Raw genomic sequence first — 26,722 nt, forward strand, 5'->3', positions numbered from 1 at the left:
TCATTTCCTTTTCTCTTCTCACGCGTGAGACGCTCCCCTCCCCAACCGTAGTTTTTCTTTCTTTCTTTGTTTTTTTTTTTTTTTTCGTTCTCAGGTCGCATGTTGTACCAGCTGCCGCTCGCCGTTGTCATGAACGGCTCTCCTCTCTCCGATGCGCAACTGACCGTTGTTTGTCGCCGGTCTGGTTCCGTTCGTTCGCAGGTCAGCCCCCTCCCTCACGCCAGCGCCACCATGCACACGCCCGTGCAGATCTGGTCGCGCCGTGTAAACCTGGTCGTCGTGGGTCTCTCACCTGACCCGTGACCCAGCCGCTCGTAGTAGCTCGTCGTAACACTCTATTTCAGACGTTGCATTGGATAGTTTCGCCGTCGTCTGCAACTGCACTGAGCTTCTGTCCAGCACAACAATCGACTGATTGTCGCTCACTACCACTAGACTGCTAGTCGTTCGAGCGTCGCTGCCTCACCGCCAGTCACCGCTGCTTCCATGGGTTTCGTCGAATTTTCGATTGGGTAAGTTTTAATGGAAATTCGAGAAGGGTTTCTTGATCGGTTCGGTTTACATATGAAACTTGGTGTGATTTTGACTTAAACCCCTTATATTTGGAGTATAGGTTGAGGTATTGAAGCGTTCAATGTACCATCTAGCAGGATCATTGAGGTTTTGACAAGTTTTGGGTAAGTTATTAGGGTTATTAGACCTTTTGGACTGTATTTGAGGCCGTAATTTGAGTTATAAACCCTAAGTGTTTTGTGTTTGGATTAGGGTCGCATTGTTTTGAGGGATTTGAAGCAGTTTCGGATCAAACGACATTTTGGGTAAAATTAATTAGAGCCATTTGAATAGATTGGTGAATGTAACTAGGTCCTAAAGGTTTACGTTTAAATTTGATTTATGTTGTTTTTGATTTAGGATATGTTGGAGATTGTTTTGCTTTAATACTTTTGGGCTTAAATTTTGAGGTAGTTTATTCTTCTAAACTTGCCTAACCTCTACAGATAAGACCAATGCCCATGGCCTCCATGCATTTTTCCAACACTTAAGCCATTATTTTACTTCTTTTGCCTACCACCAAGCTACCCGAGTGCAAGTCTTCCAACATTTAGAATTTTCTTCCTTTCCACTCATTCTCAAGCTTCTTCCTTACATACATAATATTAACTTACTCTTAATCTTACTTTACTTACTAATTATTACACTTAAGTAGGGAAACTAGGGTTTGGGGTTTAAAGATAATTTTTGTTCTTGGAAATTGCAAAAGAGTTGGAAAAGTTAAACTTTTAAGTGGAATTTGGTAAGCAATAGTTGTCGAGACTACTGAAAGGAAAGGTTGAGGTTTTATTAGCGAAAAGGTAAAGTATTGAAGCCGTTAGCAAAGATTAAGAGATCGTGACTTTGAACACAAGCTATAACTAGAAACTAGCGGACCTCAGTTTGATTGGAAAATGAAAGTTATCTAGGGCGAAGTAAATAAGATGTGTTGTTAGTATTTAAATAATTTAGATCTTCCAATATCATAATTGGCACAAGAGATAGATTTGATAATAGAGCTAAGTTGATAGCAAGAAGTTGCTATAGATCAGATGAAGTAGCTCAAGTTACAAAAATATGAACTATTCAGCAAAATTCTTCGTATGCCCTATATTTCGTCTTGGAGCACACTAATTTTATTTATCAAGGAAGAAAATGGATCCACGCAACAATGAATCAACTATTAAGAGACGAAGATGTAGCATAGCCACGTCGTAGGGGATGCAGGGGAATGTCGAGACATTCGAGTGCTAAATTTGAATTCTAAATTATGGATCCTAGACTTAGAGTGCCACAAATAATATGTTTCTTCTTGCATGAACGGTGAGTTGATTGACTCTATCAAGATGGATATTATCAAGATAGACTCGTGAATCAAGAAGGTTTTTATCTTGAAAACTATCTTTAGGGATTAGTTACGGTTATTATAAAGGTTACAATGATGTGTTTTAGATTGATTAATGCTCTATAGTATCCAAGAACTTCAGGAACCTCATTTTCAGAAAGATTTCCGTAGTTTCAAAAAGATCTCTCAACTCTTTCGTGGTAGGGTTGATACAATGAGATGCAATTATTTTTGGACTAAATAGTAACATGAGGACTATCTCGAATAAGTTTTACAACCTTTGGTAATAGAAAGCCTTATGTTGAGTTTCTAATGAGTATGAGACTTAATTGGACAAAGTTGTTTTCTCAGACATGTAGCTGCTAAGGAGAGCATCATAATTGACGTGACTAGAGTGGAAGCCATCTCCAGTTAACTAAATTTGCTCTATTATGTATTCTAAGATTACGTTGTATATAGTATGGCCAATTGCTCTGCCGCACGTAGAGAGATTTTTTTTTATGCTAGTACAACCAGTTCAAATACATGTTTTTAGTAAATAAGACTTCTTAAGCTCGTGACAATTCGTAGGGTGAATGTGTTAAAAGTATTGTTGATTTTCAATTTCTCTTGAGTTTATAGTTGTATATGAAGGACATTGTAACACTTCATGAGAAAGTGCAAGGTACTCGATTAGAGTTCAGTATAGCTTTTCACTCGCATATCGATGGTCAAACCGAGCGTTTGAACCAAAATTTAGAGGGCATGTTATGTAATTGTACATTAGATTTTGCAAGGAGTTGGAATTCACACCTACATCTTATAGGGTTTGCTTATAATAAGTTATCTGGCTATAGTTGACATGCCACCGTTTGAAGCTCTATATGGAAAGAGTTATGAGTCTCTTGTTTATTAGGGTGAAGTTGGTGAACAAAAATTTTTGGAACTGGAGTTCGTGTGAACTACTAATGAGGCTATTTAGAAGGCTAGAGCGAGAATGCAAACGACATGGAGTAGATAGTAAAGGTAAACCGATACTAGACACAAAGATTTAGTGTTTGATATAGAGGATAAGGTGTTCTTGAAAGTAGCACCTATGAAAGGTGTTATGAGGTTTGCAAAAAATGGGAAGTTAAATTCATGCTTTAGTGGGCCGTTGGGATTTTAGAGCGAGTTGGCCTTGTAACTTATCGTTTACTTTACCACTGTCACTCTATAGAGTTCACAACGTCTTTCATGCCTTTATTTTAAGAAAGTATTTGGAAAATCAGTCTCATGTGTTGGTTTTCAAGCCCTTGCATCTGAGTGAGAATCTAAGTTATATGGAGGATGATAACCCAATTCTTACAAAGGAAGTGAAAACTTGCGTAATCAGGAGATAGCGCCATTGAAAGCTCTTTGCAAAAATCTACGGTCTAAAGAAGTGACTCGGGAACATGAGAATGAGATGAGAAGAAAGTACTAGAGGTTTTTCAAGATTAGAACTTTTCATAAGGGGGGAAGAATGTAACATTCCCAAGGTTTATGTGAATTTAAATTAATTTCCTTAAGTTATTGGGTTTTAATCCCCTTTAGTTTTGGATTTTTTTTTAGCCTTAATAGGATTGTATTGAGTTCATTTAGTCATTTTTTGGGCTTGTGGATATTTGTTAGAGTGAAATTGGGAAGTTGTTGGGCTTAATGTTGGTGAACTAAGTTTGACTAAGTCAGAACCAAAGTAACTAGAGTTTTGCCAAAAGAAAAAAAGAAAAAAAAAAAAGCCCCCCCCCCCCCCCCCCCCCCCCCCCCCCCCCCCCCCCCCCCTCCCCCCCCCCCCCCCCCGTAGTTTTTTTCTTCTTTTTTCTCAGGTTGCATGCTGTACCAGCTGCCGCTCGTCGTTGTCATGTACAGACTACTCTCTGACGTGCCGTGTAGACCTGGTTGTCGTGGGTCTCTTTCACCTGACCTGTGACCCAACCGTTTGTAACAACTTGTCGTCGCACTCAGTTTCAGATGTTGCATTGGAAGTTTTGCCGTTATTTGCAACTACACATTGCCATGAGCTTCTACCCAGCACACCAATCGACTGATTGTTGCTTAGTACCTCTAGATTGCTAGTCGTCCGAGCATCGGTGCCTCACCACCAGTCACCGTTGCTTCCATGGGTTTCGTCGAAGTTTTGATTGGGTAAGTTTTAACGGAAATTCGAGAAGAGTTTCTTGATTGTTTTGGTTTACATATGAAACTTGGTGTGATTTTGATTAAACCCCTTATGTCTGGAGTATAGGTTAAGGTATTGAAGCGTTCAATGTACCATCCAACAGGATCATTAAGGTTTTAACGAGTTTTGGGTTAAGTTATTAAGGTTAATTAGACCTTTTGAACTGTATTTGAGGCTATTATTTGAGTTATGAACCTTAAGTGTTTTGTGTTTGGATTAAGGTCACATTGTTTTGAGGGATTTGAAGCAGTTTCGGATCAAACAACATTTTGGGTAACATTTGAATAGATTGATGAATGGAACTAGGACATGAAGGTTTAAGTTCAAATTTGATTTATGTTGTAGGTTTTAATTCAGGATATGTTGGAGATTGTTTTGCTTGAATACTTCTGGGCTTAAATTTCGAGGTAATTTATTCTTCTATTGGACCATCTTCGATCCAAGTGCTCTATGTATAAGGACTTATGCGAAGTTGTGTGGATATTAATACCATGCTTTGGCCTATGGAATGACTGATGTGTACTGCCATGAAAAGATTGACTGTAATGGACATGCAACTATGTTATTATGATTATGCTTATTGAAGGATTGATGTATGCTAGTTAGGTAGGTGATTGTTGACACTCCCAATGGTATAGATGCACATCCTATGATTGTGCCCCTATGGGAGCACTACTTATGCTTACGACTGTGTTCCTTCGGGTTCACTACTTATGTTATGATTGTGTTTCTTCGGGTTCATTACCTATGCTTATGATTGTGTTCCTTCGAGATCACCACCTATGTTTGTGTACCTTCGGGGACACTACCTATGTTTATACTTATGCCTATGATATGTGCATCTAGACCTTCTTCATGGTCTTGAATGTTTCTGTCTCGAATCATTGGGATACTCAAACTTCTTCATGGTCCATATATTTCAGAAGGCATTTAAAGGAAGAAGAAATTTTAGAACTCCAGAATTTGTTATCCTTGGTGTCCAAGAAAGAACCATTGAACTGCCAAGATTCTCGTACATGGTCCCTAGAAGCATGTGGTTCCTTCACAGTACAATCACTGGCAAACACCTCTTTGGATCATGTTTTTTGGAGCCCTAAATTGTTCTTCAGTTTTACAACAAAAACTGCCTTCCCATTTTCTTTCTCACAATCAATGTGCTTTATGTAAATCAGAAGGGGAAGATCTCCAACACATTTTCTTTGACTGTGTTTATGCCAAAAATTGTTGGAGAACTCTTTTTGAAAGCTTCACTATTTGTTGGGTCTTTGATAACGTTTTCAGGAATAATGTACAGTAGATCCTTATTGGGCCTTTTCTCAAGAAATCTTCAAATCTGTTTTGGATTAATGCTGTAAAAGCCTTGCTCGTTGAACTTTGGTTTGAAAGAAATCAAAGAGTGTTCCAAGATAAGGAAACCCATTGGTTTGCTCGGTTTGAGGCTGCCAAACTTAATGCTTCACAATGGTGCTCTCTATCTAAAGCATTTGCAACATACTCTTTATAAGATATTTGTTTAAATTGGCAAGCTTTCATCCATTTGGACTGACAGAAGCATAAAGCTAGTGGACTCTTTTTTCAGCCTAGTGTGGTCTTGCAACTTAGGATTTTGCTATTGATTTACTTTGTATTATGTTTATTGAGGACTGTATACATTATCTCTTTTGTTGCTTTGTAAGAGTTCCTCTTATCTTTGTTCTTTGAGTTAGTTGGTTTGGAAGTGATGAGGGTGCTAAGGGGGTGTCAATCTAGTCGAGATGTTCGGGTGCACCTCTTGATCCTTAGTTATGTATCAATTTGATTTAAGTACACAACTCTTGTACTTTCTTTTTATGTATTAATAAAAAGACTTGTTTCCTTTTAAAAAAAAAAAAAAAAAGATGTGCTTGTAGACCTAAGTTGGGAAAATCAACAAGTTCACCTAGTTAGGCAATAATGTTATGATATGGCTAAAAGACCCGTCAATTGAATGACATTCAATGTATGTGACTGAAAAGCCTAGCCCCCAGTAGTGACCCACTTACTGAGTAATTATACTCATCCTTTCGTATGCTATGTTTTTCAGGTAAGGACAAGGATGAACCGATGCATGACAAAGAGGATTTGTGACTGTGTGAAGGGACTTGATCATCGCTTCCGCACATGACACTAGCTTTCCATGGTTTTCCCTTTTTTAGTCCAAATGTCTTTTGAATGAGATTTGTAATTATTATTATTTTTCTTAATAACTCATGTTCTTAAAAGGGACCCCAAAAAGGTGTTTTGTTATTGAACTTATGATTTTGGTTTAGTTCATTCATTTTTAATAAAAAGTCTTCATTCTTTCTGAACTTTAAGAGTTAAACGGTTGAAATTCATGCATGCATGGAGTACTATCCTGTAAATGAGTTTTAAAAGATTTGGGTTGTTACACTTAAAGAAGGGGTTATTTTGGAGAATTTCCCCTCGTTCGTCTAATCGTCATTGATTTCCAATTGTATTGCCGTCGAGATCTAGCCGACCATAGACAGCTGTAGTCATCGATCAATCAGGCAAGATTTCATGTCCTAAAACAACTTATCTGTTGATGTTTGTGGATTTGCTCGGTCACAATTGGGTCTGTAACATCAATGTTACGAGTTTCTGGTTTACCAACTTTAGTCAGATCATGTTGCAAGAAAAACATTACACGGCCTGAATCGATAAAGAACAAATGTTAGGGCTGGAGAGGGAAATTCCTTGTCCGGTTGGCGTTATCAATTGTTTGGTGTGATGCAATCGACAAACTCAACACAGATCGCTGGAAATCAAGTTACTTCTGTAAACCCTAGGAAGATTAATCCCAGTCGAATTTGTACAATAAAATGTCTGTTTTGTCTCGTGCTTTTGGCTTTGAGTGGGAATTACGACCTGGGAACTCATCAAGTTAACCAGGTTGCCGAATTGGATACTTAAGACCTAAGGGTCGGTTTGTTCTCCATTTTCTGCGATTTTTTCCTCTAGCTTTGAGCATCTTCCATGATGGTGATTCAATGATGATGCTATCATTGAAAATTCCCTTCTTTTCCTGCACCCAATCCAGAAAAGCTCGGATAGCTTAGAGAAGGAAAATCTTTACATTCTCAAGGTTCTTTATGCATTACTTCTGATTTTAAATGTCTTACGTACACATAACTAATTTACAATATTTTCAGGATAGGTAATGATGGTATTTTAGCCTCGTATAATTGTTTCATTTGGCTGTCGTTTCAACTTCTCATATGGCAGTGCAGTAGAGAATGATGAAGCTGCAAACATATGCGGGGATTGGTTTCATTGCAACCATAGTGGTTATCTGTCATGCCTTCAACAGTAGAGGGCAGTTCTACCCAGCATTGGTCTATTTATCGACTTCCAAGATAAATATAGTGCTTCTTCTCGATATGGGTTTATCATCATGTGCATTTTGTGGCAACTAACAAAAAAAATATTTCTTGGTTCTCTTAGAGAAGCAGAAGTTGAGAGGCTCAACGAGCAATCATGGAAGGAGTTGATGAATCCTCTTTGCCATTTCTATTTTCCGGCAAGATTTTTCTGTTGCATTCCTTGGTATGATCATGGCTTTGTTGTTGATCAAAGCTTTGCATTGGCTGGCTCAAAAGAGGATTGCATACATGGAAACCACTCCATCAGTGCCATTGTTGTGTCATATCCGGATAGTTTTTTTCTTAGGCTTCCTCTTTGTTCTAGATAGTCTGTTTTTTTATAATTCGATAGAATCTCTGATACAGACAAGGAAGGCCTCGGTTTCCCTCTTCTTTTCATTTGAATAAGTTTTAAATTTCCACCAAGTATATATCTCTCCTTTTTTTTTTTGTTTGTCTTTTGTTTTTTGTTGTTGTTGTTATAAGAAACATGGATATTTCATTGTTATGATGAAATTAAAAAAGAGGAAAGTCTATACAATGGATTTCAAAATTCTTTTCCAATCAGTGATGAGATTTATAAGCTATAACTGGTCATGAAATTTGGTTTATATCTTGATTCTGTATTTATACAAGCTTAAATTATGATGTTTACATAATGGAAATTTTTGAACATTTGGCACCGCAATAATTTCAAGGCAGTATGTCAGAGATATCAAGGATATGTTAGATGAACTCACAAACTATTGTTTAGATTTGATATTTAAGATCTTATTTGGAGAATTTATGGCTATAAGAGTACTGTCTTGCAGTCTTTGCTCACTGGAGTTAAGTTTTTAAATATCCTATTATGCTTTACTGTGGCCCTTTGAGGCTCTTATTTCATCATAAAATAAATTCAATGTCTTGTTTTTTAGGTATATGATTCTTGTGACAACAGCTGTGTCAAAGTTTGTGAAATATATTTTCTATGTCAGTGATGTGCTCATGGAGGGACAATGGAAAAAGGAAACCCGTCTATACATTTTATTTGGAACTTATCCGAGACTTACTTCACTTGTCGATGTACTTGTGTTTCTTTCTCATGATTTTCATGTAAGTAATCAAGCTACACCTGTTAAGCTATCCCATTCTTGTGAACTGGAAGTTCAGAATTCATCTCTTTCTGCATAGATGTGCTCATACTGCCTATGTCCAAATGTTAAAGTAGTCAGATTCTGATTCTTCTCGAGAAATACTATGCAAACCAAAAAAATCAGATGTGGTTACTGGGATTTGTGTCCTTGCATGTATCAATGACCATCATATTTTGCTTTGATGTTAATTGTGGGAGATGACTCTGATAGCCCCTAATAACAAAAGTGTATGAAAGAAGAAAGAAAACCATAAAAAAGGTAGAGAATGAGATAGGAAAATGTTACAAAATGTAATGGAAGAGAAGTGGGCCACTAAGAATATTGTTAGTTATGTGAGGAAAGGAAGAAAAATAGGGGGGGGGGGGGGGGTGGTGTTCCACAAGTGAGGGTAGGTCATTGAGGCCATGAGAAGGTAGAGAAGATTTTGGTGTAACAATCTCATTATGGGATTTAGAGGAGGGAAGGGGAGCTCTTGAATTGTCCCCCTTTATTAATAAAATAAGGAGAAAGCTTCTAAGTTTATCAACTGGTTACCTGGGTATGGTGGAAAAAATGGAAGCTCGAATGGTAGCTATGGAGGAAAAACAGATGGAGATCGAGGAAAAGATAAACCTACAATCAAAGGAGGTGAAGGAATGGATGGGGAGTATGTCCGCTCAGATGGCCCTGGTCCTATCAAGGTTGGACGCGATGAACAGTTCAGAAAAGCAACCTCCATCGTCCGAGAGGACCATATTATGGGATTTGTGTCCTTGCATGTATCAATGCCTATCATATTTTGCTTTCATGTTAATTCTGGGAGATGGCTCATAAGTCATTGCAGGAGTGTCTTATGACTGATATGATATTTGTTGTTTGTTTGGATCTCCTTTGCATCATTATTATTTCCATTCATCTGAATTTTGTCCCTTTAAGATTGAAAGAGGCATAGCTTTCTGCTTACATGCACATATTGCATTAAAAAAGGATTTTGCTTCTAGTCTGACCACTTATTTCTTGGAGTTCTTTTTTTTTTTTTAAAGATATTGCTAGACTGTAAACATCATAGAAAGTTAAGTATCATTTCATTTATATGGTTCTCTTTTGAACTTCGAATCGTCTGCTCTTTCCTTTTCCCTAGTATATTCTTGCACTAACTTCTTAATACATAATAAGGAGATAAGGAAGTTAACTAAAGCTCAAGGAATATACAACTTTCTTGTCTTCAATATGAATGATTTTTAGCATAGTGGATAAGACATCAATTACCATTCCAAAGGTCGATGGTTTGATCTCCTACCCCACAATTGTTGCAATTGTTGAACTAAAAGTAATGTTTGAAGTTACCTCCACATTAACTTCATCCCCATTTCCCATCTTTATTCTGCTGACAAACTTTGCTCTTGTAGGACTTATGGTGTGCCTTTGCACTTGATCCGAGAGCTCTATGAGAACTTTAGGAATTTTAGGATTTGCATTGCAGATTACATCGGTTATAGAAAGATCAATTCAAATATGAATGATCATTTTCCAGATGCAACGCCTGAAGAACTCAATTTGTGTGTCCAAGCTTAGTCAACTTGTTGTGTGTTTGATGCTTCCTGTACTTTTATGTTAGCCACAAAAATTCTTTCTATGGAATTGCAGAAATGACGCAACATGCATTCTTTGTCGTGAGGAGATGATGATTGCGAAGAAACTAGTATGTGGACATCTTTTTCAAGTCCATTGATCCTGGTTGGAGCGACAACATACTTGTCCCACTTGCAGAGAGCCCTTGTTGTACCACCCAAAGGTTCAAGCACAGCAGGCAGTCATCATGGAGTGCGGTCTGATGCTAACCAACAAGGTAATTGCACTAATAACAAGTTGAATTCAATTTAGTGTCTGGCTAACCGGTCCTACATCTTGTACAATTTTTAATCTGACCAGTTCTGTAAATCTCTTCCATGTATATTTCATCTGGTTGTGGACCTTTCTGGAATCTTTCATTTGAGGAAACTGAAACGTCGACTAGGGAAGAAATGCACGAATGATCTAGAGGACATAGTTCTTTTTAAAATAAGCTAAAGGAGTACTCTTTGAGGTTGCTTATGTTACATTCAAAAACCTAAAGATATGGAATATGAGTCTCCTCAATGTTCTAGGGACAGGAAAATATCAGTTCCACCTGCCATGTCTCCTACAAATTAGTTCGCAGTGTACAACTTTTCCAGTTATTTGTGCAATGCTATGGAATATGAGTCTCCTCAATGTTTTAGGGACAGGAAAATATCAGTTCCACCTGCCATGTCTCCTACAAATTAGTTCGCAGTGTACAACTTTTCCAGTTATTTGTGCAATGCTTCCCCTGCATCTCTTATTTTTTTTTTTTACGAGTAGTATTTTATTTGTGAAATGCTTCCCCTGCATCTCTCTGTTTTTTTATTTTTATTTTTATTTTTTTTTATGAGTAGTACCCAATTTGGTTTAAGTTTTGAAAATAATCTAGGTCATAGACTAAAGAGAGTGCTTAGGAAGTGGATAAGGATTCTTCGGAAGTTTGGTCCCTTGTTTGTTTCCATGTTTCTCTATGAACTTCGATTTTGAAAGCTTTTTGTAACTATTCTAGAGGAATTATTTGCATAGTTGGAGTGTCTTCTTGTAAAGAGAGCTCTCTTTTTCCGTGGGATTGTTTTTTTATATGCCTATGTATTCTTTCATTTTTTTTCTCAATGAAAGTTGTGGTTTTCATTTAAAAAAAAGATATATTGGCTGTGAAGTAACCATGCAAAAACAAGCTATCAGTATTTGCAAGTCTTCTCTCTCTATATATTATGTACTGAACCTCACCATCAGTGTGAGTTGAAATTTGGGCCTCTCTCACGATTCATTTCCTGGGTGTTGACTCTCTCTTCTCTCTTCTCTTTTCTTATTTCTTCTGTTTTCATGATTGTTTTTCTTAAGAGAGTACTTTTTTTGATAAGGACAACAGCTTTCGTTGAGGAAAAAAATGAAAGAATACACGGTACAAAAAATCAGCCCACAAAAAGGAGACTGCCTCTATGTGTACTCCAACTATACAAGATTATATCTATAGAATAATTACAAAAGACCATAGATTGAAGCCCAATGAGACACATGAAAAATAGACAAGAGACCAACTCTTACGAGATAGTCCCTAAAGTTGTAGTTTGTTTTGTATATTTTTGTGTCTAAGCAATTCAATCTCTTCTAAAGGAACTAGTTTAAATCTAGAACCATCTATGAACTTCAGAATATCTCTTTGAGAATGGACGATCATTCTTGAACTGGACCTCTGGTGCTCTGTAAAAATTGGGTGCTTCATTTTTTTTTTCTTGTGTTGTTTCTAATTTTCTTATTTTGTTAGAAAAGGTGTGGGAGTAATTTCCAAGTTTTCTATGGAGATACTGAAAAGGCTTTGCTTTACCTAAAAAACTGTTTGAAGTCTTTTATATGATCTCATTGCTTTGGATTAACAGTGTTAAATGTTTGGTTGTTTGGTGCATGTTTGTAGGATTCCCTTCAGTGTATCTGCTTTCTTTAATAAAAGTTGACCCCAATCTGGAACTTTGGGTTTCATTTAATTGTTTTTTCAAGATGGAGGTATACCATACTGAAACCTGGATACAATGACTGAACTGATCGTTCAGTTGAAAACAGGAACAGGAACCACAAGCTCATCTGCACGAAGTGGTACTGGTGTTGCTAATGATAATTTGAATCATCATCTGGCTAGAGTCCGAGCTGCTGCAGCTGCTGCTTCAATATATGAGAAATCATAAGTTTATCATTTTGTGAGCACATTAGTATGGTATGCCTTTTCATTGCAAGCTATGTGATCCCCGGTTTATTTTCCTTTTCGCTGATCTAGAAAATTTACTAACATTAAGGCCATTTCTCCCTTTGCAAAGAGAAAAAAGAGTATGATATTTTTTTATTTTTTATTTTTATTTGTTTATTTATTTACAGGTCTCCTGGATATGCAGTAGTTCCTCAGGTTGAATGACCTTTGCCTGACCCCAACAATACAGAAACGAATGGAGAACAAGCTCCCAATAGACATCCACAATACTTTTCATTTCCTGGCGGCCCTTCAAACCTGTCCTTCACTCAATTTCCCCAAAATCTCTTTGTTCCTTTTCAGCCATGAGAGGGCACTGGAAACAATACGGATGGATTGGGCACTAATCTAAATGTATCAGGTTCACAGCTTGAGCTCAAGAAAGATTTCTTCAACAATAGATTGAGGTATGTTATTTAATTGTAGCATCAACATTACCTTGTGAACTGTCTTGTTTGGTCAGGTTTTGTTTGGGCTCTTGTTGCTGGGCCCTTGTATATCTTTAGCTCAGTTTTTGAAGGAAAAAAGGGGAGGGGGGAAAAACGTGAACAGTAGTTTACTAGTATGCACACATGGCCATGACCATGGGTAAATACTCACGAATCAAGATCACTACACATGCTTAGGCGATGTCCATAGAGAACTCAAATGATCAGAATAACAGGTCTTGATTCTCTCTCGTTGTCCTGGATTGACTGAAGCGCTGTTTGGTTTTTACATCTGTGCTGTTTCCTGAACCTCTAATGTTCAACAACAAGAAGCTAACTTTTATGCTTTAATAAAACTGGGGCCAACCAACAAGAGGTACCCCAAACAGTTAAAAGAAAAAACACTACAAGGAGCCCTAGTCGTTTGTGATCAAGAGAATAGGACAATTACGAAAGAGATTTAAGTAAGCCCTCCAAAGAAAGGCCCAGTTTGTGACAGTCGTTTGTGATCAACATGCCAAATCTCAGACCTTCCTTTGAGACCTATTTATATTATATCCAAGAAACTTTTCCTGTTTATTTCTAATCAAGCATTCCTTAGAATGACAACAAATCATACTTTCTTGAATAATTAGCTTTTATGTCGAACAGTGGGTTCAAGAAAGCCTTTCCATCATTATTTTAATAGTTGAAGGAATCGTCAAAATGCCAAAATTTAGCCAAAACCGACACCAGTTCATAGAAGCAGAGGGCAAAGCCAGAAATGGTTTAAATCTTCTAAGACATACACACAGATTCTTTGGATAAAGAACAAGGTTTTAGTCCTCCCTAAAGTGACCAACCATGAAAGGAAGTTTATCTCTTTTGAGGATTTTCAACATCCAAAGTTTTTAGAAAAGAGGAAACACCATAAGGATATTTCTTGAAGCTCAAGAAATATTTACCTTAGGCTTTGTTCTAGGTAAAAAAAAAAAAAAAGGATTAAAAGGTGTGATATTTCTACAAACTATATTTCGTTAAAGAAATTTTTTTTACAAACCAAGTTCCCAATCTCTGATGTGCTTTCCTTGCATGATTTTCATCTAAATTTCTAGTTAAGTCGTGATCCTCTCTGGTCGGCTCCTTCTAATAGAAAAATTCTAAAGACCTCTTCCAACTTCTCCTTTATAGCCCTTGGAATTATGAAGTATAATAAGAAGTCATGCAGGATCTCCTTGTAAACTACCTAGATCAAAGTGAGTCTACTCTTTTGATGAAAGCCATGTGGATTGAGTTCAGAAAGGACTTGCGTCTTGGAGGAAAGCCTATTTTTCAAAGCCCCTGGGGCTTGGAGGTTTATTCTCCATAGATCGCAAACAACTTCTCCTCGATGGACCTTGGAAATTTCACCGAGATCCATATGGATTCGGTTAAAAAATTTGTGTATTTTTCAAAGCCCTTGGAGTTGTATGCTTTGTAGATCTCGTCCAATTTCTCCTCAATGAGAGGTTGAGAGGAGGAAATGCTTGTAGTTTTGAAGGAAGAAAAATGATACATAAACTTGTTTTAGATTTTTGTTCAGAAAAGCATAAAGTTCTTCTAAACAACTCTATATTTACTAGTTTTCTAGAAACTAGAGGTCAGCAAAAATTGAAACGAGCCATTTAGTCAAATTAATTGACAAGGAACATGTGATAAGTTGGGAGATATCTTCGTAATAAATAATTTTGTATTTATTCAAACTAATTTCAGTAGAACAGAGCTGGATGTGGTTGAAGATTTTTATTTAGGAGTGTCCACCTTTTGTGTCAATAGCTTTTGTCCTTTTCTTAAATTCAAAATTTCATATTTGCCAGCTGATCCTTCAAAATCAGCTGCAACTTCTCCGTAAACCAAGAGAGGGAAAAATATAGCATCCTCCGTACCCTCATAGTCACCGTCACCGTTGCTGTCATCATCTTCATCAGATTCTCATCGACCTGGAAAAACCGAAAGGGTGGTAAGATAGATTAAATGTGCATAAATTATATTGTGTAATAATACAAGACTGCAGGTTCACAGTGACATATAGATGTCTGTCTATTGTATAGAGAAGATGCACTTAAGTTTTAGCAGCAGTCTTCTTCCCCTTTGCCGTATTGGTTGGTTGGTTGTAAATGCTGAATTTGGTGCTCTTTTGAAGCAGTCTATGCGATGGTCAAAAAAGAATATTGAAACCATTGTTTTTTTTTGGTGGTAGGAAAAGAAGAGTTTATTATTCAAAGAAGATTTGGTTTCTATTTTCTTAGTCTAAAAGATGCTTTTTGAAAAGCAAATGAATTCACATGCGCATGAAATGAAAGCATTGATTGTTTGGAAGTGGACATTTTAGAAAGGTAACCAATGTCGTGCCAATCTCGGTTTCTATTATTCACATTGTTCAAAACATACATTTCTTAGTTTCTGTTTTTTTAAATAAGTACATTTGATCTATGAATTTTTAAAATTATAAAAAATGCCTACCTAAATATCTAACGTTGAGGTTACTTATATTGTAGAAATACCTACCATATTTTTAGGGGAGGAGAGAGTGGATTTCCTTTTCAAGTTATACTCCTGTATATTTATTTATTTATAGATATATCATCACAATGGAAATACGATTTTTTTTATTTCTTTTGTTAGAAGTAAAAGATTTTCAAAAATATTTGAATGATATATATTCTCTAAAACCTAAAATCAACTAAATGTCGCAATTATCATCATCATCACCCAAAATTTCTCATTTTTAATTTTTCTGTTTATTATTTGTTCATCCTCCCAATATACAACAAGAATGCTTCATCGATGATAACGAAAATAGAAATAGATGGGGTAGATGAAGGAATGGGAGAGATAAGTACACGGTGAAGTTTCCTTTTCTTCTTGTCTTCGGTCCTATTCCAATTGTGCCTTCTACTGGATTGAAACAAATAGAACTTATGTAGATTTTCAGGCATGGTTTTGTGAACCTTCTACCATCCCTTATGTGCAACGTCATTACTAACAAACTCTAGTAGAAGTTCTACATTCTAATTGCAATCATAGTCATAGAAGCAAATTAAAGGGTTTGAGATTGGAGGGTAAGGTGGGTTTTGAATTTCAAATGAAGGAGTAGCTTGGCCATATAAGTCTTATACTATTTTAATCACACTTTTATTGAATATTTATTATAAGTGTACATATATACTTCCTGTTATTTATAATCTAACCCGTTGTATTCATGTATATATACTTTGTGGAATTCATCCATGAGACAAGTTTTTCCAAAAATTTATTTACCTCTAGGTGGGTCTTATAAGTTGTCTGTGAGATTAAGGATAATTAGAGAAATTAGCAATTTTCAACTATTTATTTAATCATCGATAGTATTTTTTGGTTAGTTATACTTATAGATATAGTTGTATTGATGTATATACACATCTATGCTTTTATACACATCATAGATCCTATAGACTATGTATATTGAAATTGTATTCGGTAGGGATTATTGTTTTATTTTTATAATACTTTTTTTTATTAGTTCTCCTTTTTTATAGGCATTGGAAGTAGTTGCTAATAAATAGCATAATCTTAGTTAGAGTATTCTTGTCACAACAAATCTAACAACTTCTATTAAAGATTAGATATTTTTGCATAGAAACCATATTGTAGGTATTTTTGAAATGCAACCAACTAAATCTAGCTATTTTTGTGCTTGATCCATATATTTTTTAGTCTTTGAATTTCTAAGAATAAGTTTGAAAGGTTTTTTTATAAGGTATATGACATTTTAAATTAGAAAGATATGCTTAAAAATTAATTTTAGAGTGGAGATAATTTTATTAAAAGTATTTTTCTAATTTAAAATAATAAAAAATATTGAAATTTTAGGAAATAAAAAGGTATATTTTAAAAATTTAGAGACTAAATTCACATATTCTTAAAAAATTTGAAAATTAAAAAATACATTTTGAATTTATGGACCAAATATACATGTTCAATAAAATTTAAGGACTAAAAATGTAATTTTTTTATGATTAAATTTTATTTTGAGGGTATATGACATTTTGAATTAGAAAAATACGCTTAAAAGTAATTTTAGAGTGGAGATAATCTTATTAAAAGCATTTTCTAATTTAAAATAATAAAAAATATTAAAATTTATGGAATTAAAAAGGTACAAAAATTTGAGGATTAAAAAGACACATTTTAAAAACTTACAGGTCAAATGCACATGTTTAACAAAACTCAAGGACTAAAAATGTAATTTTTTTTTGTTTAAATCATATTTTGGTCCCTAAATTTTAAAAAGTCCTTCTTTTAAGAAGTGTTTATTCTAGTCTCTACTGTTAAGATTATGTTAACTCTTTTGGGATGAAAGCTATTTAAGGATGAAATTTCATCAAGAATGGGTCGATGAATATGAATAAAATGTCAACAACCAACATGCCAAAATAGTGAAAGACCAAAATCTTGAATGCAAAATGTCCTTTGATCTCCTATAGAAAATCATTCTACCATCTAATTCAAAATTGAAACCCCTTTATTTGGCAATCTAATCATCAAAAAATATAGTTACAGAAATCTTAACAAGGACCAAAATAAACACTTTTTTAATGTTTAGGAACTAAAACAGACGTTTTTGAAAGTTTAGGAACCAAAATAGAACAAGATTCAAAGTTTAGGGACCAAAATAAGATTTAAACCTAATTTTTTCTATACATTTAAATGTAAGGAATTACAAGTTTAGTCATTGACTTTGAGGTTTTTGAATATTTTGTACTTGAGCTTTTTAAGGTGCCTAAATGGTCTTTGAACTTCTAATTTTGTATTTAATAGGTTTTTGAATTTCTAGAAATATTTAATAAGTTCTTGAATTTTCAACTTTGTGTCTATTAGACATGGTGTAAAACTTCGATCAAGATTTTGAAGGCATCAAAATTTTGTTTTTCCCCGTTTCACACAGATTTCTAAGTTTTTTCTTTCTTCCCAATATTATGGTCACTAGTTGGGGGACACGTGTGATGCACATGGCTTAAAACTTTTTTCACATAGATGTTTAGAATAAATTTTAACTTGTGATTCAATAGTTTTTTAACATTAGATTTTTGATCCAACATTCATTGAGTTTAATTAGTAAATATTTGATAGGAAAAGAAGTGGTTTAAAAATAGTGTAAAAAACTATATATTTCTTTTTATCAAGTCAATTGACAATGGATATGAGATATTTTTAATGTTTTGGAAAGTTTTTTTAGATAATTTTTAAATGTTCAAATTTTTGAATGAAAATACATTTAAATTTAAAATTCAAATAGTTGATGTAAAATTTAAAACTATAAACAGAGAAAAATATATAAAAATATATGAAGGAATAAAATTAAAATATGATACAAATTAAATTTGTGAAATAAAATTATATAAGAGTGACATAATAACCTATTCTTGAAATAGTGACTTTACGAGGGAGAAAAACAAACAAAAACCAAATTTTTATATAATTTTTTAAATTAACCTTCTTGTTTAAGGGGATTATTTCTAGATCAAAAGGGGAAAAGATTTGTTGGTTATTTATATATTTATTTTTATAAAATCTCCAGCTACCATCATAGTCCTTTTTGTTTTCCTCATTGTATTTGATTTATGATATATGTACCCTAAATTCTAAATAATATAATATAATATTAAGTCAATAAAATTTTAAGGTTATTTCTATTTTATTATTTAAGAGTCTTTTTTTTAAAATTAATGCATTTATAAATTTATGCCGTGGAAAAAAAAAAAAAGAAAAATTAATTATTGAATGAAAAAATAGAAGGAGAATGAAAACAATCATTAGAATACAATGAAAATTTGAAAAATGATAAATAAAATATAAAAATTAAACAAAAATACGTAATCATTCATAATTGAAATGACAACCTCATCGACACATGGAGAAAAATAAGTCAATGAACTTAGTTGCCGGTTGAATTTTCATAATCAAATAAATTTCCATCTAATTAAAATTTAACAAAAAAATAATTTTAGTGGTTAGGAATCTTAAAAAAAAAACACATACACAATGGGAATTTAAAAAATGAAAAATGAAATATAAAAAATTAAACAAAAATATGTAAATATTTAGAGTTTGAAATACCAACATTAGCGATAAGGGAAAAATAAGTTAATGAATTTAGTTGCCTGTTGTCTTTTCATAATCAAATAAATCTCTTTCTAATTAAAATTTTTAAAAAAGGTTTTAATAGTTTGGAATCTATAAAAAATGATACAAATGAAAGAATTAAAAAAAAAATAGGTTTAAAATAATAAAATTAAATAAATAAATGATTCTCAAGTTGACTATTGAAAAAGAAAAAAAAAACACTTCAATGTCTAAAAATCTTTAAAAAAAAAATTAAACTTAAAAGATAATTGATAAAATGAAAGATTTAACTAAAAAAAAATTGAGGATTGAAATAACAACATTAAATAAATTAATGGATTTTCAAGTTTACTAGTTGAATTTTCATAATCAAATATACCAATAGAAATTACCAAATTTACAATATGTTAAAATATTATGATGAATTTTGATGAATCGTATATTTAATTTTGTTAAGAGATACCCTAAAATTGTGAGATTATGGAGATGAAAACTAATAGATGATTCTACTTTTAAAATTAAGAATAAAATTAAATGAGTTTTTACGTAATAACTTCCTATTTTTATCAATTTCTTCATTCATTTTTCATTTATTTCCTATTTTTCTAAAATCTCTCTCTATATCTTCCATTCTCCTATTTCCTCACTATTTTTTCATTAGATTTTCTTAATCATCTTAACCAACTTTATTTTTTCTCTTTACAATATGAATATCAATTGAAAATAAACTTATCTCAAATTGTAATTAGAAAAACTAATAAAACATATATAATAACGATAAAGCCTCTACTTCATTATATACCAAAAACTACAAATGAAGATGAACAAATATATGTCACAAAAACTCACAATTTGAATAAAAAAATTCACAAAATTGTATATCAAAATATCATAATACCCTTTAACTTGCCCTTTAAATCCAAAATTTAATAACATGATGATTTACGGGACAACCCATATCTAGTCTAGGACAAGTGAGAGATTTTGTATTGGGCACGTATTATGTCATAATTTACTGTTTTGTGTACTTATATATTAGTATGACTTTTATAATGTACACCCCACTAGCTTTAGGACAAGTGAGAGATTGTTGGGGTTGATGCCCTAATTCTCGTGGGTCCTATAGTTTGTAATTGTAATGTTCAAACAATTTATTTATTTAATAAAATATGAGATATTATATTCGACATTTAGTAGCATTAATCCACAAAACCAATAAATTAACATCTGAGGTTATCTTCTATAGCTTAAACATGTATGTAGAGACATACATGTGGATCATGTTTAAGTGATAACCTAAATGGTCTATAGTAGATGGATAAGGTTGGGTACCTTAGCCTGGTGACACTATGAATATGACCTGCTTTGTAGATGTTACAATTATTATAAAATGCTACAAATGATATGATCCTGATCATTCATGTGGAGACATGTGAGCAAGAGTATTTTATACAAAGGAGTTTGTATAAGATCGGACCACGAAATGACTAGTCTCATTATATAACACGGTTAATAATAGAGACTTACATTTCACCAGGATGACAATAGGTGACATGATCTGAATCTTGAGTGAGTTATGAAATCTCGCCTATGAAGGTAGTCATTTGATTCGTATGGATGAGAGTGGTTAGATCGCTGACTCAATAAGCCTACCATTTTGGAGATTCGTCTGATTGGGGAACTAGGAACACAGCTACACAAGACAGAATTCATTCCTTCTCTAACGTCGGGGTAAGTAAATAATTGCTCCCTTAAGGGCTGATTCCAAGACTTGAATAATGTGGTGTCATACCCTTTCTTAGTCTGAGAAGGATTTGGTCATAGTTGGACTAGGACTTAATGTTCATTAGAGAGATTAGAGGTACTTAAGGAGTCAAATGTAACTACAGAGGAAAACGATAATTTTGGCCCAGTTGCACTTGCGAACAATTTGTGAAGAGTCATCGCACTATTGACTGGTTATATCCAACAGGCACATAAATATATTTGTAGTGCGAAGAGTGCAATTGTCGTTCTTTAGTGGAGTGACTGACAATTAATAGATGTTGAATAATTTAATTAAATGAGTTTAATTAATTATTCAAGTAGCATTGAAATTTCAATCTTCAAGTCCATAAGGTCCTTTCTGTAGCTCAACAAGGATCTTGAGAATTAATTTTGAATTAATTTGAATTGTTCAAATTAATTGAGAAAATTAATAATATGTGATATAACTAATTTAAATTAATTATATACGATATAATTAATATAGTGTATTTGATACATTATAGTATAAAGTTTATTTAGAGAGGAATTAAATTTGAATATGATTCAAATATTAATTATATGGATGAGATTCATATAACTGAATTTATTATAAATGTGATTTATATTAAATATCATGCATTGACGAGAGAATCGAAAACTATAGGTTATATTGTATTTGATACAGTATAAAACTATAGGTTATGTGTTATATATAATATAACATATAGTTATATATATAATAAATTAGTTATTATATATATATATATATATATATATATATATAAATTAAAATTATTTTTTAATTTATTTCTAAAATTAAAGGAAGGAAAATAACTTCTCTCCCCTTATTTCTCTCATCAGGTCGTGGTGAATGGGAAGTTTTCAATGATTGATCGTCTTATTCTTCTTCACAGAGAAGCTCTGGGTTGATTGTGTGTTTTACAAATCTCCCTGCAAAATGATTTTCTCCTCTCTAATTCTATTCTCCCTCTCCCAAAACTCAGAGCCCATACCTCCTGACAATTATTTACCTAAAAGAGAATACAGATGAAGATCTTGTGGTGGTGACCATTCTGTTTTTTTCTTGATCGTGATCAATTCAGAGAAGGGGATTTCGTGAAGATTTTCGATTCATCAAGGGTAATGTAATTTCTAACCCTAAATTTCTCCTTCATTTGCATGCTAATTTTCTGTATTTTGCATAAACTTGTTCTGTGATTTTGGTATTATGTGAAAATTAAAATTTGGGACGATCCCGCTTCCGCAATGGAACTTCATGGTTCATTCAATTGGTATCAGAGTGGTCATTTTGGTCCCATTATTTTTTTCCCAGAACTGAATACAGATTAATGGTGGATATGCATTCTGTAAAAATTGTTCATATGATGAATGTGTATGGAATGTATGTGGTTTACAATTTTTGGATGTCTGTGAGATTTGACCTTAGATTTATTGCTTTTCTTTACAAATTGGTTTATAAGGGTTTGGTGTTTTGGACATTTAATTATAATAAAGTCTGTAATTTGTATGTTTTGAGTCGTTCGTGAGTTTTTCGATGTTTTTCTAGAGAAAACGAGGCCCAAATCGGAGAAGGATTGACAAACTTCGCAACTATGCAGTGGCTACTATCCAGAAGCATTGTAACGTTGTGCCCTAACGTTGCAACGCTGCGAACGATACTAGGTCACAGCGTTGCAACGCTCCGAGACAGAAATCTTTTTATGGTTCGCACGCGGTTTGGTTTGAAATGCATCTGCCTCGCATCCATTTCGCTTGATTTGAGCGGTTCAAGGGCGGTTGTGGTGTTGGACGGTCCGGTTCATCCGGTTCAAGGCCTGGTTCACCTGTTTCGAATCGGTTTGGCTATTATTATGTAATAGTTAGTTGTTTTTAATTAATTAAATTAATATAAGTATTATATTAATTTAATTACTTGTTTAAGAGTCTAATCCCAGTCCAATAATTGTTGTTAAGTTATGCATTTGATGTATGGTTTAATTTTATTTATATATGTCAGAATGTATGTCATATAGTAAAATCTCACCATAGGTTATGTACTATTCATGTATCATTTATATTATAAATGTTATAATATATAGTTGTATGATTTATTTTATAGCATGCTCATGCATCATAATATAAGTGTTATAATATATGTTTGCATGCATTAATGACATAACCATGCACCATTTATATTATAAACGTTATAATATATAGTTTGAATGTATAGATGTATATATGTTATTAATTATTTCATTACTTTATTATATAAGTGTTATGTATGTTAAACAATGAAATGAGATTGCATAAAGCATGAAACTACTTTAGGTTATTTTATAATTGTTATAATTTACCTAAATATGCATTCACATGCAATGGTTGGTTTTAATTTACTTAATTTCTTTTATAAAGGTTACAAGTAAATAAAATTATAAATTAAAATCAATAATTCAGAATTGCATGCAAACTTTAGGTTAAAATCGTTTTTAAAATAGTTGTAAAAAATAATTCACATAGACCTAAGATCACATTTCTAATGAGATTAGAAATACATTTAATCTTTTAATAAGTGTAATAAGATTAGATTGGTCTTAATTAAAAGATTAAATTTGTAGCAAATGTATCTATAAAGGACCTTTTGTCTAAAACTAGTTCTGTCTAGGTTGAGGTATTTAAGTTGACGGAAATAGAATACCACTATCTGGGAACTGACCTGGAAAGGTGAATTAAATAGATTTGCTACAAGTATGCAATCATTGATTAAAATTTATTAAAGTGTTTAATGAACATTAATCAAAGTTGTTTAACTATCCAAAGTAAGTGTTACTTTTGGAAAATTTTAAATAATCATTTAGTAAAATAATCAGCCGTATTTTTCTAAGTTAATTAACCTTAGGTAAGGCACTTAGTGGGAGGAAAATGTGGTATATGATACTGAAGGAAATCGAACTCGAGATTTTCATGAGCAGCGGAATATAGATCATTCCAAATGAACATTACAAATTACAGTCATACAGAAACATACAGTTATGCAATTGTTACAGAAATTACAGCATGAACAATAAATGAACAAGGTGAAAGCTACAAACATTTGTAGACTCGTCTCCATGCTCCTTGCTCACGAACACTTGAACACAATAACCTCGAACGCTCAATCAACACAACCGCAACTCTACACGAATACTTCGTACGCGAACTTACCAATCGCCTCAGTCGCGAACTCCTCAGCAATACGAACGGCCTCCACAGAACCTCGACCGTGTCGAATTGAGTATGGCACCACCAAGAACGTTACCTTGGTATTCTCGGTGTGAGAATCCAAAGGGTGGGCTCTGTTCAGACTTGGAATGAGGCATACGAAGAAGGAAAGACCAATCGTGTACACGATTGGGCAAGTAGTAGATGATAGGAACCTATCGCATAGCTCGATGCCTAATCGTTTAGCTAAAGCTAAGCGATCATCTAGCAAAAGCTAAATGATCGTTTAGCTCAGTGTCTGTCGCCTACAAAACACTACACAATCGTTTACGAAAACACGCTGTCGCTTAGTAAATCCGTATTTACTTGACCAGCGCCGTGAGTTTTTCTTTTTGCGAGAGAAAATCTCAAAACAAATTTTTGAAAAAAAAACTTACTAAAATTAGGAAAACAATTTTTCTTTTAACTCATGGTTACCATGAAAATCCAATAACCACCCACTCAATTGGTTATTAAAGAAAAAGAATTAATTATCCAATAATTAATATTATTATAAATATAAATGATAACCAACTTATCATACTATATTTATAACCTATAGTTTAATATTTCATCTCATGAAACATATAAACTATAGTTCTTTTTCTATTCCATGGTACTTAATATAAATCTCATTTACATTAATCATCCACTAGATGTATCTCATATATCATACCGATCATATCATATATAATCAAAATACCTCTTGTCAATTTGAACATTTCAAATCAACACCAAGAACTGATCCTCAATTGAATCCATTGAGCTACCAAGGGGATCTTATGGACCTGTAGCTTAAAGCTCCAATGATATGTGAATAACTGACTAAACTCTTTAATCACGGGATCCACCATCCGTTAACTGCCAGGCACTCCACTAAAGAACTCTCCTTACCACAGATATATTATGTGTCCATCTTAACCAATCAGAAGTGCGACAACCCTTCATAGATCGCTCGTAAGTATAGCTCGACCAATAACCGTTATGCCCTTGTAGTTACATCTAACTCCTTAAGTACCATTGATCCCTCTAATGAACATAAGTCATAGTTCGACTATGACGGAGTACTCTCTTCCAAAGAGAAGCTGCAACCACTATGTTCAAGCCCCAGAATCAGCCCTTAAGGGAGCAATCTCTCTATTTATCCCTGCTTTAGGAAAAGAGTGAATTCCATCTTGTGGATTGAGTTCCCAGCTCCCAGATTAGACAAGTCCTAAAAAAGGTAGGCATGTTGAGTTGGCAAGCTGGCCACTCTCACCCATACTAATCAAAGGACCGCCTTCAAAGGCAAGAGTTCCCAAAACACTCAGGATTGAGATCGTGTCACCTATGGTCGTTTAAGTGAGATGCAAGTCTCTAGTATCAACGGCATTATATACAGAGTCTAATCATCTCGTGGTTCAGGTCTTATACAAACTCTTTGTATAGGACACCCCCGCTCGCACGTCTCCACATGAATGGTTAAGATCTACCATCTATAGTAGTTTACAACACTTGCAAACCTTTACAAAGCGGGTCGTATCCGTAGTGTCACAAGGATCAGGTATCCCACCTTAATCCTTATACTACAAACCTATTTAGGTTATCACTTAAGGCATGATCCACTTGTATATCACATATACATATTTAAGTTCACATAAGATAACTAAGGAGCTTTGTTTATTTGATATGAGTAAATGCCAGAATTAAATCACACTTATTTTATTCATTAGACAATGTGTATCTTTACAAAACAATGAGACTCCGGGAGAATTAGGATACCAATCCCAACATATACTTCATTTTTCCTTTCTCACGTTTCTCTCTATAAATTCACATCATGAGATTTATACTCGACCTCGAGGTACCTTTGCTTGTGTCCACCTATGGGTGGTATTTGTGTAGGTCAATACCAAGGCGAATAGAGAGAGTGTTTACAGTAAGTGGGAGCGGGACGTGTGTCAACACATCCCTTGGTCTCTCTCATTAGTTTGTAGTAAATTTTCATGCTTGGCCTTGAGGTACCTTTACTTGTGTCTCCCTACGGATGACATTTGTATGATTTTTTACTCAAACTCTAGAAATAGATAGGATAGCTTTAGTTTATGCTCTAATAGATTTTTCCTTACGGTTGGCTCATTGGGGTGGAACTCTAGAATCTAAAATGAGAGGTTATACTTACAAGAAAATATTAAGTTAGTTAACAATTTTTGGACCGGACAATGGCGACTGATATTTATAATAATAAAGAGTTGTTTTGTATATTGGTTGAGATGGTCTCATTTCAGTGAAGAGGTACCTGATCACCCTACAGTGTGACTTTTGCCCTACCTCACTAAAAAAGCATTGCAAAATAGATGTCACATAGCGTGCATTAAATTATTTTGCTAAATTTGATTGGTTTTTTCAATGGAAAATGCTTGAATACTAATATAAATAAATTGTATGTTTCGAAAAATTTCATAATGACTTCTGTAATGCTAAATTTACTCGTCGCTGACAAATTTACCGGCGAAAATTACACTACATGGAAAAACACAATCAACACAATTTTAATCATTGATGACCTGAGATTTTTCCTTATGGAGGATTGTCCTCTTGTTCCTGCTCAGAATGCTCCTCGAAACGTTCGGGAGGCATACGAGCGTTAGACACGGGCAAATGAAAAGGTCCAAGCGTACATCTTGGCAAGCCTTTCTGAAGTCTTGGCCAAGAAGCATGAACCCATGATCATTGCTCATGAGATCATGGAGTCCCTGTGGGGGATGTTCAGACAACCATCCGCACAACTTAGGCACGATGCTTTGAAAAATAT

The 26,722-nt window shown here is 33.9% G+C and overlaps 1 pseudogene; it reads left to right on the top strand.

The window, feature by feature from the left end:
• On the top strand, positions 1 to 26,558 carry LOC120090655 (annotated as a pseudogene).
• Positions 26,559 to 26,722: the final 164 nt, after the last annotated feature.

The sequence above is a fragment of the Benincasa hispida genome, chromosome 11 (assembly GCF_009727055.1).
Source record: "Benincasa hispida cultivar B227 chromosome 11, ASM972705v1, whole genome shotgun sequence".
Lineage (NCBI taxonomy): Eukaryota > Viridiplantae > Streptophyta > Magnoliopsida > Cucurbitales > Cucurbitaceae > Benincasa > Benincasa hispida.